The sequence below is a fragment of the Ranitomeya variabilis genome, chromosome 5, assembly GCF_051348905.1.
Source record: "Ranitomeya variabilis isolate aRanVar5 chromosome 5, aRanVar5.hap1, whole genome shotgun sequence".
In the NCBI taxonomy this organism is placed as follows: Eukaryota; Metazoa; Chordata; class Amphibia; order Anura; family Dendrobatidae; genus Ranitomeya; species Ranitomeya variabilis.
The window spans coordinates 442,142,323-442,157,335 of record NC_135236.1 but is presented as its reverse complement, the minus strand read 5'-3'; positions in this window follow the sequence as shown (position 1 = coordinate 442,157,335).

Sequence of the window (15,013 nt, the reverse complement as noted above, 5' to 3'; positions counted from 1 at the left end):
ATGATAGTGGTAAAATTTCTTTGATATTACCTGCGTTTATTTGTGAAAAAAATGGAACATTTTGAAAATTTCGCAATTTTTCAACTTTGAATTTTTATGCAATTAAATCACAGAGATATGTCACACAAAATACTCAATAAGTAACATTTCCCACATGTCTACTTTACATCAGCACAATTTTGGAACCAAAATTTTTTTTTGTTAGGGAGTTATAAGGGTTAAAAGTTGACCAGCAATTTCTCATTTTTACAACACCATTTTTTTTAGGGACCACATCTCATTTGAAGTCATTTTGAGGGGTCTATATGATAGAAAATACCCAAGTATGACACCATTCTAAAAACTGAACCCCTCAAGGTGCTCAAAACCACATTCAAGAAGTTTATTAACCCTTCAGGTGTTTCACAGGAATTTTTGGAATGTTTAAATAAAAATGAACATTTAACTTTTTTTCACAAAAAATTTACTTCAGCTCCAATTTGTTTTATTTTAACAAGGGTAACAGGAGAAAATGGACCCCAAACGTTGTTGTACAATTTGTCCTGAGTATGCCGATACCCCAAATGTGGGGGTAAGCCACTGTTTGGGCGCATGGCAGAGCTCGGAAGGGAAGGAGCGCCGTTTGATTTTTCAATGCAAAATTGACAGGAATTGAGATGGGACGCCATGTTGCGTTTGGAGAGCCACTGATGTGCCTAAACATTGAAACCCCCACAAGTGACACCATTTTGGAAAGTAGACCCCCTAAGGAACTTATCTAGAGGTGTGGTGAGCACTTTGACCCACCAAGTGCTTCACAGAAGTTTATAATGCAGAACCGTAAAAATAAAAAATCATTTTTTTTTCACAAAAATTATCTTTTTGCCCCCAATTTTTTATTTTCCCAAGGGTAAGAGAAGAAATTGGACCCCAAAAGTTGTTGTATAATTTGTCCTGAGTATGCTGATACCACAAATGTGGGGGTAAACCACTGTTTGGGTGCATGGGAGAGCTCGGAAGGGAAGGAGCACTGTTTGACTTTTCAATGCAAAATTGACAGGAATTGAGATGGGACGCCATGTTGCGTTTGGAGAGCCACTGATGTGCCTAAACATTGAAACCCCCCACAAGTGACACCATTTTGGAAAGTAGACCCCCTAAGGAACTTATCTAGATGTGTGGTGAGCACCTTGACCCACCAAGGGCTTCACAGAAGTTTATAATGCAGAGCCGTAAAAATAAAACAATTTTTTCCCACAAAAATTATTTTTTAGCCCCCAGTTTTGTATTTTTCCGAGGGTAAACGGAGAAATTGGACCCCGAAAGTTGTTGTCCAATTTGTCCTGAGTGCGCTGATACCCAATATGTGGGGGGGAACCACCGTTTGGGCGCATGGGAGGGCTCAGAAGGGAAGGAGCGCCATTTGGAATGCAGACTTAGATGGAATGGTCTGCAGGCGTCACATTGCGTTTGCAGAGCCCCTAATGTACCTAAACAGTAGAAACCCCCCACAAGTGACACCATTTTGGAAAGTAGACCCCCTAAGGAACTCATCTAGATGTGTTGTGAGAGCTTTGAACCCCCAAGTGTTTCACTACAGTTTATAACGCAGAGCCGTGCAAATAAAAAAAAAAAAATTCCACAAAAATTATTTTTTAGCCCCCAGTTTTGTATTTTTCCAAGGGTAACAGGAGAAATTGGACCCTAATTATTGTTTTCCAATTTGTCCTGAGTACGCCGATACCTGATATGTGGGGGGGAACCACCGTTTGAGCGCATGGCAGAGCTCGGAAGGGAAGGAGCATCATTTGGAATGCAGACTTAGATGGATTGGTCTGCAGGCGTCACATTGCATTTGCAGAGCCCCTAATGTACCTAAACAGTAGAAACCCCCCACAAATGACCCCATATTGGAAACTAGACCCCCCAAGGAACTTATCTAGATGTGTTGTGAGAACTTTGAGCCCCCAAGTGTTTCACTACAGTTTATAACGCAGAGCCGTGAAAATAAGAAATCCTTTTTTTTCCACAAAAATTATTTTTTAGCCCCCAGTTTTGTATTTTCCCAAGGGTAACAGGAGAACTTGGACCCCAAAAGTTGTTGTCCAATTTGTCCTGAGTACGCTGATACCCCATATGTTGGGGTAAACCCCTGTGTGGCCACACGGGAGAGCTCAGAAGGGAAGGAGCACTGTTTTACTTTTTCAACGCAGAATTGGCTGGAATTGAGATCAGACGCCATGTCGCGTTTGGAGAGCCCCTGATGTGCCTAAACAGTGGAAACCCCCCAATTATAACTGAAACCCTAATGCAAACACACCCCTAATCCCAACGGTAACCCTAACCACACCTCTAACCCAGACACACCCCTAACCCTAATCCCAACCCTATTCCCAGCCGTAAATGTAATCCAAACCCCAACCCTAACTTTAGCCCCAACCCTAACTGTAGCCTTAACCCTAGCCCCAACCCTAGCCCCAACCCTAACCCTAGCCCTAACCCTAGCCCTAACCCTAACCCTAGCCGTAGCCCTAACCCTAACGCTAGCCCTAACCCTAGACCTAACCCAAATCCTAACCCTAGCCCTAACCCTAGCCCTAACCCTAACCCTAATCCTAACCCTAGCCCCAACCCTAACCCTAGCCCTAACCCTAACCTTAACCCTAACCCTAGCCCTAACCCTAACCCTAACCCTAGACCTAACCCTAGCCCTAACCCTATCCCTAATCCTAACCCTAACCCTAGCCCTAATGGGAAAATGGAAATAAATACGTTTTTTTAATTTTTCCCTAACTAAGGGGGTGATGAAAGGGGGTTTGATTTACTTTTATAGCGGGTTTTTTAGCGGATTTTTATGATTGGCAGCTGTCATGCACTGAAAGACGCTTTTTATTGCAAAAAATATTTTTTGCGTTACCACATTTTGAGAGCTATAATTTTTCCATATTTGAGACCACAGAGTCATGTGAGGTCTTGTGTTTTGCGAGACGAGTTGACGTTTTTATTGGTAACATTTTCGGGCACGTGACATTTTTTGATCGCTTTTTATTCCAATTTTTGTGAGGCAGAATGAACATAAACCAGCTATTCATGAATTTCTTTTGGGGGAGGCGTTTATACCGTTCCGCGTTTGGTAAAATTGATAAAGCAGTTTTATTCTTCGGGTCAGTACGATTACAGCGATATCTCATTTATATCATTTTTTTATGTTTTGGCGCTTTTATACGATAAAAACTATTTTATAGAAAAAATAATTATTTTGGCATCGCTTTATTCTGAGGACTATAACATTTTTATTTTTTTGCTGATGATGCTGTATGGCAGCTCTTTTTTTGCGGGACAAAATGATGCTTTCAGCGGTACCATGGTTATTTATATCTGTCTTTTTGATCGCATTTTATTTTACTTTTTATTCGGCGGTATGATAATAAAGCGTTGTTTTTTGCCTCGTTTTTTTTTTTTCTTACGGTGTTTACTGAAGGGGTTAACTAGTGGGACAGTTTTATAGGTTGGGTCGGTACGGACGCGGCGATACTAAATATGTGTACTTTTATTGTTTGTTTTTTTTTATTTAGATAAAGAAATTTATTTATGGGAATAATATTTTTTTTTCTTTATTTAGGAATTTTTTTTTTATTTATTTTTTTACACATGTGGACATTTTTTTTTAAACTTTTTTACTTTGTCCCGGGGGGGACATCACAGATCAGTGATCTGACAGTTTGCACAGCACTCTGTCAGATCACTGATCTGACTTAGAGCACTGCAGGCTTACCAAGCGCCTGCTCTGAGCAGGCACTCGGTAAGCCACCTCCCTCCCTGCAGGACCCGGATGCCGCGGCCATCTTGGATCCGGGACCTGCAGCGAGGAAGGAGGTAGGAGACCCTCGGAGCAACGCGATCACATCGCGTTGCTCCGGGGGTCTCAGGGAAGCCCGCAGGTAGCCCCCTCCCTGCGCGATGCTTCCCTATACCGCCGGCACACCGCGATCATGTTTGATCGCGGTGTGCCGGGAGTTAATGTGCCGGGGGCGGTCCGTGACCACTCCTGGCACATAGTGCCGGATGTCAGCTGCGATAGGCAGCTGACACCCGGCCGCAATCGGCCGCGCTCCCCCCGTGAGCGCGGCCGATCGCGCTGGACGTCCTATTCTGTCCTTGGGAAGTAGGGCCCACCCCACATGGATGGAATAATACGTCCAATGACAGAAAGGGGTTAAATAAACTAACTTCCATATTCAATGATTATGCTCCCGTGAATACTTGTGAATCAGATGATTTGAAACATCTAATTTTACAACTAGAAAATAAGATGGCAAAAGAAATGCACATCTGGTGGGATTACACAACATTGAAATCCTATGAATCCAAGAATATGATCCCGAGAGGACTACGTCTTTATAAAACAGCCACAACAATATATAATGAAGATTTTGAAAAAGAATGGCATGACATTTTACATTCATGTTCTCTCAAACTTATATCTCTGATCATAAAATATGAGGAACTTGAACTTACTAAAACAAGAGAGGAAATAAAACTGTTGCAAATAAATTTGGAGGCACTCACAAAGCAGAAAGATTTTAATTTTTATAATGACAGACTCAAAACAAATCTTTCTAAATTGGAAAATTCTATCACGATATGATAAAAGGAAATTTAAAAGAGACACTGAGGACTATACTTTGAATCAATTCTACAATTGGAAAAAAACACCATAATCTATACTGAAAAAACGATTTCACCGACATCGACAAAATGGGGGAAAAGTTAGTTTTAGAGAAGAAAAATCTTACGCGGAAACCTCATGCCCCTCAACTTCAGAAGATCTCTTGGATTCATCAGCAAGTTCTTCCAACAGCACCACATTTTTGCAATATAACTAAAACAAAAAAGCAAACATTACTTTGAATCAACCTGCAGGAGTATAAAAAAACGGAGGAGAAAGGCGAGTTGAAAGCACAGGAGGGGAAAGCTATCAAACCCGCCACAACAATCGCCATCACTAGACATTCCAATTTGCATTATTCTAGTTACATTATATCAGAATCTCAAATCTGAGTCCTTAGCAAAGGCTTAGGTTTCTCACCCACCAATGAATTCAATATTTTCCAATCTCTGATGGACATAAATAAACTGCCATGAAATTTAACTATCAAATGCCATTTTTTCTCATCGAATAAGGACAATATAGCACAAACTGACAAACTGATGATGCTCCTTATGACACAGAGGATAGTTAAAGATCCTTTGAAGAACAAAAGACTTTATTAAATCTAAAACTAATGGAAAATGAAAATGAAGCAACAATAGGAACTGCACCTATAAATGAAGATTGTACAACAGGAAATCCATATTTCTATCCCCATCAATCATGTCCATTAATATTAGATCAATTTCAAGATCTTATAGAACAAGATCTTATAGAACTGAATAAATGTTTATAAAAAACTCCACAAAAACATTATAATCTAACATATATGGAAAAACAAGCTATTGGTGAACTGAAAAATAACTAAGAGCTAATTACAGTACATGACAAGCTGACAAAGGAGGAACTATAGTTCTATTGGATGCAGGACTATACAAAAAAACTTAATTAAATGGACCTAGAAAATAAAGAAATTTATGAAAAATTGAAATCAGATCCTACTGATGAATATAGTAACATCCTACAAAATTTGGTACAAGAAGGACTACATGTGGGAACAATAAGCAAAAAACTGGTGGAATATCTGTATAATTATGCTATCATGCCAATATATCATTAATTTCCTAGAATACATAAAAACTGCTTTCCTCCAACAATGAGACCCATTGTAGCAGGAATCGGCTCTTTGGGTGAAAGACTTGGAGCATGGGTAGATCACTACCTCCAATCTTTAGTACAAAATACTCCAAGCTATATTAGAGACTCTAAATATGTTACCACCATCTTTAATAATTTTTCATGGTCAAACATTTTTTCCTGGTTGCCATGTGATGCAGTGGGAATATACCCCTCAATTCCACACACTGTTGCCTTATCCAGTTTGTCATATTATTTGGACACTTTTAGTAACTATGATATTGCAATTAAGGATTTTTAAATATCTGCTGTAGAATTTCTTTTACATCACAACTACTTTAGCTTTGACATTAGGTTTTTTCTACAAACAAATGGGGTTAGCATGAGAACTAACTTCTCCCCATCCTAAGCGAATATATTCATGAGTAGATGGGAAGAACTTTTTCTATATAATGATGACAACATTTATAGTCACAATATTATATGGTATGGTCCCTTCGACAACCTCCTCCTAGTGTGGCAGGGTACATGGGAGGAGGCCATTGCATTTACCAATCATATCAACAAAAACAATTTTAATTTGAAATTTACTTTCTCTCATCAAATCGTAAGTATTAATTTTTTGGATGTTTCACTCACAGGTGATAGTAACAACCAAACAGTAATTATTACTCCATACAGGAAATCAACAGCGAGTAATACTATACTGACAGCTAAATCATGCCATCCTCCTCATTCGGGGAACTAATTAGAACAAAGCGAAATTGCTCCACAGAGGACTTATTTAAAATAGAGGCAGAAAAAATCTGTGCCAGATTAACCCCTTCCCGACCTGTGACGCCATGTAGGCGTCATGAAAGTCGGTGCCAATCCGACCTGTAATGCCTATGTGGCGTCATGGAGGGATCGCGTCCCTGCAGATCGGGTGAAAGGGTTAACTCCAATTTCACCCAATCTGCAGGGACAGGGGAAGTGGTACTTCAGCCCAGGGGGGGTGGCTTCACCCCCCCGTGGCTACGATCGCTCTGAGTGGCTGTTGAAAGTGAAACAGCCAATCAGAGCGATTTGTAATATTTCACCTATGAAAAGTGGTGAAATATTACAATCCAGCCATGGCCGATGCTGCAATATCATCGGCCATGGCTGGAAACCCTGATCTGCCCCCGCCACTGCCACCAATCTCCTCCCCAGTCCTCTGTCCTGTGCTCTGCTCCCCTCCATCCTCCTGTCCACTCCCACATCCTCCTGTGCGCTCCCCCGTGCTACGATCCCACCCCCTGGTGTTCCGATCCCCCAGTGCTCCGATCCCCCTCTCATACTTACCCAGCCTCCCGGTGTCCGTCCGTCCATCTTCTCCATGGGTGCCGCCATCTTCCAAAATGGCGGGCGCATGCGCAGTGCGCCCGCCGAATCTGCCGCCAGGCAGTTTTGTTCCAGGTACATTTTGATCACTGTGATAAAACCTATCACAGTGATCAAAATAAAAAAAATAGTAAATGAACCCCCCTTTATCACCCCCATAGGTAGGGACAATAATAAAATAAAAAAATACATATTTTTTTTCCACTAGGGTTAGGGTTAGAACAAGCGTTAGGGTTACAACTAGGGTTAGGGCTAGGGTTAGGGTTAGGGCTGGGGTTAGGGTTAGGGCTGGGGTTAGGGTTAGGGCTGGGGTTAGGGTTAGAATGAGGGTTAGAACTAGGGTTAGGGTTAGAATCAGGCTATGTGCACACGGTGCAGATTTGGCTGCGGATACACAGTGGATTGGCCGCTGCAGATTCGTAGCAGTTTTCCATCAGGTTTACAATACCATGTAAACCTATGGAAAACCAAATCCGCTGTGCCAATCGTGCGGAAAATACCGTGCGGAAACGCTGTGTTGTATTTTCCGCAGCATGTCATTTGGTTGTGCGGATTCCGCAGCGTTTTACACCTGTTCCTCAGTAGGAATTCGCAGGTGAAATCCGCACAAAAAACACTGGAAATCCAAGGTAAATCCGCAGGTAAAATGCAGTGCCTTTTACCTGCGGATTTTTCAAAAATGTTGCGGAAAAATCTCACATGAATCCGCAACGTCGGCACATAGATTTAGGGTTGGAATTAGGGCTAGGGTTGTAAATAGGGTTAAGATTGGGCTTGTGGTTAGGGTTATGGATAGGGTTAGGGGTGTGCTGGGGTTAGGGTTGTGGTTAGGGTTGGGATTAGGGTTAAGGTTTAGATTAGGGTTGGGATTAGGGTTAGGGTTGGGATTAGGGTTAGGGTTGGGATTAGGGTTAGGGGTGTGTTGGGGTTAGGGTTGTGGTTAGGGGTGTGTTGGGGTTAGGGTTGTGATTAGGGTTATGGCTAAAATTTGGATTAGGGTTAGGGGTGTGTTGGGGTTAGTGTTGGAGTTAGAATTGAGGGGTTTCCACTGTTTAGACACATCTGGGGTCTCCAAACGCAACATGGCGCCACCATTGATTCCAGCCAATCTTGCGTTCAAAAACGGCACTGTGTTGTAAACTGTAGTGAAACACTTGGGGGTTCAAAGTTCTCACAACACATCTAGATAAGTTCCTTGGGAGGTCTAGTTTCCAATATGGGGTCACTTATGGGGGGTTTATACTGTTTGGGTACATCAGGGGCTCTGCAAATGCAACATGATGCCTGCAGACCAATCCATCTAAGTCTGCATTCCAAATGGTGCTCCCTCCCTTCCGAGCCCCAACGTGCGCCCAAACAGTGGTTTACCCCCACATATGGGGTACCAGCATACTCAGGACAAATTGGGCAACAACTATTGGGGTCAAATTTCTCCTGTTACCCTTGCGAGAAAAAAAAATTGCTTGCTAAAACAATTTTTGAGGAAAGAAAAATTATTTTTTATTTTCACGGCTCTGTGTTATAAACTTCTGTGAAGCACTTTGGGGTTCAAAATGCTCACCACACATCTAGATAAGTTTCTTGGGGGGTCTAGTTTCCAAAATGGGGTCTCTTGTGGGGGGTTTCTACTGTTTAGGCACATCAGGGGCTCTGCAAACGCAATGTGATGCCCGCAGACCATTCCATCAAAGTCTGCATTTCAAAACATCACTACTTCCCTTCCAAGCCCCGACGTGTGCCCAAACAGTGGTTTACCCCCACATATGGGGTATCGGTGTACTCAGGACAAACTGGGCAACAAATATTGGGGTCCACTTCTCCTGTTACCCTTGGGAAAATAAAAAACTTCTTACTAAAACATAATTTTTTAGGAAAGAAAAATTATTTTTTATTTTCACAGCTCTGCGTTGTAAACTTCTGTGAAGCACTTGGGGGTTCAAAGTGCTCACCACATATCTAGATAAGTTCCTTGGGGGTCTAGTTTCCAAAATGGGGTCACTTGTGGGGGGTTTCTACTGTTTAGGCACATCAGGGGCTCTGCAAATGCAATGTGATGCCCGCAGACCATTCCATCAAAGTCTGCATTTCAAAACATCACTACTTCCCTTCCGAGCCCCGGCGTGTGCCCAAACAGTGGTTCCCCCCCACATATGGGGTATCAGCGTACTCAGGATAAACTGGACAACAACTTCTGGGGTCCAATTTATTCTGTTACCCTTGTGAAAATAAAAAATTGCGGGCTAAAATATAATTTTTGAGGAAACAAAAATGATTTTTTATTTTCACGGCTCTGCGTTATAAACTTCTGTGAAGCACTTGGGGGTTTAAAATGGTCACTGCACATCTAGATTAGTTCCATGGGAGGTCTAGTTTCCAAAATGGGGTCACATGTGGAGGAGCTCCAATGTTTAGGCACACAGGGGCTCTCCAAACGCAACATGGTGTCCGCTAACGATTGGAGCTAATTTTTCATTCAAAAAGTCAAATGGTGCTCCTTCACTTCCGAGCCCTGCCGTGTGCCCAAACAGTAGTTTACCCCTACATGTGAGGTATCAGTGTACTCAGGAGAAATTGCCCAATAAATTTTAGGATCCATTTTATCCTGTTTCCCATGTGGAAATGAAAAAATTGAGGCTAAAAGACATTTTTTGTGAAAAAAAAGTACTTTTTCATTTTTACGGATCAATTTGTGAAGCACCTGGGGGATCAAAGTGCTCACTATGCATCTAGATAAGTTCCTTTGGGGGTCTAGTTTCTAAAATGTGGTCACTTGTGGGGGAACTCCAATCTGTAGATACACAGGGGCTCTCCAAACGCGACATGGTGTCCGGTAACGATTGGAGCTCATTTTTCATTCAAAAGTCAAATGGCGCTCCTTCTATCCGAGCCTTGCCGTGTGCACAAACAGTGGTTTGTGACCACATATGAGGTATCGGTGATCTCAGGAGAAATTGCCCAATACATTTTAGGATCCATTTTATCCTGTTGTCCATGTGAAAATGAAAAAAATTGAGGGTAAAAGAATTTTTTTGTGAAAAAAAGTACTTTTTCATTTTTACGGATTAATTTGTGAAGCACCTGGGGGTTGAAAGTGCTCATTATGCATCTAGATAAGCTCTTTTGGGGGTCTAGTTTCCAAAATGGGGTCAGTTGTGGGGGAGCTCCAATGTTTAGGCACACAGGGGCTCTCCAAACATGACATGGTGTCCATTAAAGATTGGAGCCAATTTTTCATTGAAAATGTCAAATGGCGCTCCTTCCCTTTGAGCCCTGTCATGCGCCCAAACAGTGGTTCCCCCCCACATATGGGGTATCGGCGTACTCAGGACAAATTGTACAATAAATTTTGTGGTCCAGTATCTCTTTTTACCCTTGGGAAAACAGAAAAAGTTTTTGCTAAAAGATCATTTTTGTGACTAAAAAGTTAAATGTTAATTTTTTCCTTCCATGTTGCTTCTGCTGCTGTGAAACACCTGAAGGGTTAATAAACTTCTTGATTGTGGTTTTGAGCACCTTGATGGGTGAAGTTTTTAGAATGGTGTAAATTTTGGGTATTTTCAGCTATATAGACCCCTCAAACTGACTTAAAATGTGAGGTGGTCCCTAAAATGGTTTTGTAAATTTCGTTGTAAAAATGAGAAATCGCTGCTCAAATTTTAACCCTTATAACTTCCTAGCAAAAAAAAATTTTGCTTCCAAAATTGTGCTGATATAAAGTAGACATGTGGGTAATGTTATTTATTAACTATTTTGTGTCACATAACTCTTTTGTTTAACAGAATAAAAATTCAAAATTTGAAAATTGCGAAATTTTTAAAATTTCCGCCAAATTTCCATTTTTTTTACAAATAAACGCAAAAATTATCGACTATTATTTACCACTAACATGAAGTCCAATATGTCATGAAAAAACAATCTCAGAACCCCTAGGATCCGTTGAAGCGTTCCTGAGTTATTACCTCATAAAGAGACACTGGTCAGAATTGCAAAAAACGGCCAGGTCATTAGGGTCAAAATAGGCTGGGTCATGAAGGGGTTAAAACAAAGAGGTTTGATTTATGCAGCCGTCTCCCTCACAAAAAAGGGAGATTTAAATTGCCACTAAGTGTATCTGCTTCAGTCCTGTTTGTCGTATATCTGCCAGCCACTTTCTGCCACTTACATTGTGTAGTGTAATACAGTGGGCCTGAGTTTGGCAGCAGTCTCCCACACAAAAAAGGGAGATTTAAATTGCCACTAAGTGGATCTGCGTCAGTTCTGTTTGTCGTATGTCTGCCAGCCACTTTCTGCCACTTACATTGTGTAGTGTAATACAGTGGGCCTGATTTTTGCAGCAGTCTCCCACACAAAAAAGGGAGATTTAAATTGCCACTAAGTGGATCTGCATCAGTTCTGTTTGTCGTGTGTCTGCCAGCCACTTTCTGCCACTTAAATACAGTGGGCCTGAGTTTGGGTGCAGTATCACCCCAAAAAAGGGAGATTTAAATTGCCACTAAGTGGATCTGTGTCAATTCTGTTTGTTGTATATCTGCCAGCCACTTTCTGCCACTTACATTGTGTAGTGTAATACAGTGGGCCTGATTTTTGCAGCAGTCTCCCACACAAAAAAGGGAGATTTAAATTGTCACTAAGTGGATCTGCGTCAGTTCTGTTTGTTGTATATCTGCCAGCTACGTTCTGCCACTTACACTTTGTAGTATAATACAATGGGCCTGAGTTTTGCAGCAGTCTCCCACACAAAAAGGGGAGATTTAAATTGCCACTAAGTGGATCTGCATCAGTTCTGTTTGTCGTATATCTGCCAGCCACGTTCTAACACTTACATTGTGTAGGGTAATACAGTGGGCCTGAGTTTGGGTGCAGTGTCACCCCCAGAAAAGGGAGATTTTAATTGTTACTAAGTGGATCTGCGTCAGTTCTGTTTGTCGTATATCTGCTAGCCACTTTCTGCCACTTACATTGTGTAGTGTAATACAGTGGGCCTCATTTTGGCAGCAGTCTCCCACTCAAAAAATGAGAGATTTAAATTGCCACTAAGTCGATCTGCGTCAATTCTGTTTGTCGTATATCTGCCAGCCACTTTCTGCCACTTACATTGTGTATTGTTATACAGTGGGCCTGATTTTTGCAGCAGTCTCCCACACAAAAAAGAGAGATTTAAATTGCCACTAAGTGGATCTGCGTCAGTTCTGTTTGTGGTATATCTGCTAGCCACTTTCTGCCACTTACATTGTATAGTATAATACAGTGGGCCTGATTTTTGCAGCAGTCTCACACACAAAAAAGGGAGATTTAAATTGCCACTAAGTGGATCTGCTTCAGTTCTGTTTGTCGTATATCTGCCAGCCACTTTCTGCCACTTACATTGTGTAGTGTAATACAGTGCGCCTGAGTTTGGGTGCAGTGTCAGCCCCCAAAAAGGGAGATTTAAATTTCCACTAAGTGGATCTGCGTCAGTTCTGTTTGTCATAAATCTGCCAGCCATTTTCTACCACTTACATTGTGTAGTGTAATACAGTGGGCCTGACTTTGGCCGCAGTGTCACCCCCAAAAAAGGGAGATTTAAATTGCCACTAAGTGGATCTGTGTCAGTTCTGTTTGTCGTATATCTGCCAACCACGTTCTTCACTTACATTTTGTAGTGTAATACAGTGGGCCTGAGTTTGGGTGCAGTGTCACCCCCAAAAAAGGTAGATTTTAATTTCTACAAAGTGGATCTGCATTAGTTCTGTTTGTCGTATATCTGCTAGACACTTTCTGCCACTTACATTGTGTAGTGTAATACAGTGGGCCTGATTTATGCAGCAGTCTCCCTCACAAAAAAGGGAGATTTAAATTGCCACTAAGTGTATCTGCTTCAGTTCTGTTTGTCGTATATCTGCCAGCCACTTTCTGCCACTTACATTGTGTAGTGTAATACAGTGCGCCTGAGTTTGGGTGCAGTGTCAGCCCCCAAAAAGGGAGATTTAAATTGCCACTAAGTGGATCTGCGTCATTTCTGTTTGTCGTATATCTGCCAGCCACTTTCTGCCACTTACATTGTGTAGTGTAATACAGTGGGCCTGAGTTTTGCAGCAGTCTCCCACACAAAAAAGGGAGATTTAAATTGCCACTAAGTGTATCTGCGTCAGTTCTGTTTGTCGTATATCTGCCAGCCACTTTCTGCCACTTACATTGTGTAGTGTAATACAGTGGGCCTGATTTTTGCAGCAGTCTCCCACACAAAAAAGGGAGATTTAAATTGCCAATATGTTGTGAATCCGCTTTTGGGCTCCCCTGGTGGTTGCTGGTGGTACTGGTGACTTGTGTGTCTTTGCTGTCTCAGTTCACCTGCTCCCATCAGTGTTTGGGAGTTTCCTATTTAGCCTTGCTCTCCAGTCATTTCCTTGCCGGTCATCATTGTAACCAGAGCCTTCGGTTGCATGTTCCTGCTACTAGTCTGCTGATCAGCTAAGTGGACTTTGTCCTTTTGTTTTGTATCTTTTGTCCAGTTTGCAGTTTTGTTATTCTCTGTAGCTGGAAGCTCTTGTGGGCTGAAATTGCCACTCCTGTGTCATGAGTTGACACAGGAGTCTTAAAGTAATTTCAGGATGGTTTTTTGATAGGGTTTTCAGTTGACCGTGAAGTCCTCTTTTGTATCCTTCTGCTATCTAGTAAGTGGACCTCTCTTTGCTAAATCTACCTTCATACTGTGTATGTCTTTTCCTCTAAACTCACCGTCATTACATGTGGGGGGCTGCTATCATCTTTTGGGGTATTTCCCTAGAGGTAAGCCAGGTCTGTTCCTTCCTCTACCAGGGGTAGTTAGTCCTCCGGCTGGCGCGTGGCATCTAGGGTTAATCAGGTATGCTCCCTGGCTACTATTAGTTGTGTGGTAGATTTAGCTCACGGTCAGCTCGAGATTCCATCACCCAGAGCTCGTCCGTTATCTTTGTGTTTTGATGTTTCCCTGCCATTGGGAATCATGACAGTATGACCGGCCCGTGTTAAAGTTACTGGCAGAAGAAAGGAGAGAAAAAGAAGTCTGTAGAGTTTTTTTTTTTTTTTTTTTCCTATGTTTGCTCCATAGTTGGATCAGTTGTATTTCAGCTCTAATTACAGCCTTTGCCTTTCTCTCCTTCTAATCCTTGAATGGCTCTGATCTCACCTGTTTAAAGATGGATCCTCAGAGCTTGGCTGCAGGTTTAAATAATCTTGCTACTAAGGTTCAAAATTTACAAGAATTTGTTATACATACTCCGATGTCTGAACCTAAGATTCCTACACCAGAGGTGTTTTCCGGAGATAGATCTCGGTTTCTGAATTTCAAATATAATTGTAAATTATTCCTTTCTCTCAGACCTCACTCCTCTGGAGATCCTGTCCAGCAGGTTAAGATTGTGATTTCTTTGCTGCGAGGTGACCCTCAAAACTGGGCATTTTCATTGACACCAGGGGATCCTGCGTTGCTCAATGTGGATGCCTTTTTTCTGGCTTTAGGCTTGCTTTATGAGGAACCTAATTTGGAGATTCAAGCTGAAAAAGCTTTGATAGCCCTATCTCAAGGGCAAGATGAAGCTGAGATATACTGCCAAAAATTTCGTAAATGGTCTGTGCTTACTCAGTGGAATGAGTGCGCCCTAGCGGCAAATTTCAGAGAGGGCCTCTCTGATGCCGTTAAGGATGTTATGGTCGGGTTCCCTGCGCCTACAGGTCTGAATGAGTCCATGACAATGGCTATTCAGATTAATCGGCGTTTGCGGGAGCGCAAGCCTGTGCACCATTTGGCGTTATCTTCTGAAAAGTCGCCAGAGAATATGCAATGTGACAGAACTCTGTCCAGAAGCGAGCGGCAGAATTACAGGCGTAAAAATGGGTTGTGTTTCTATTGTGGTGATTCTGCTC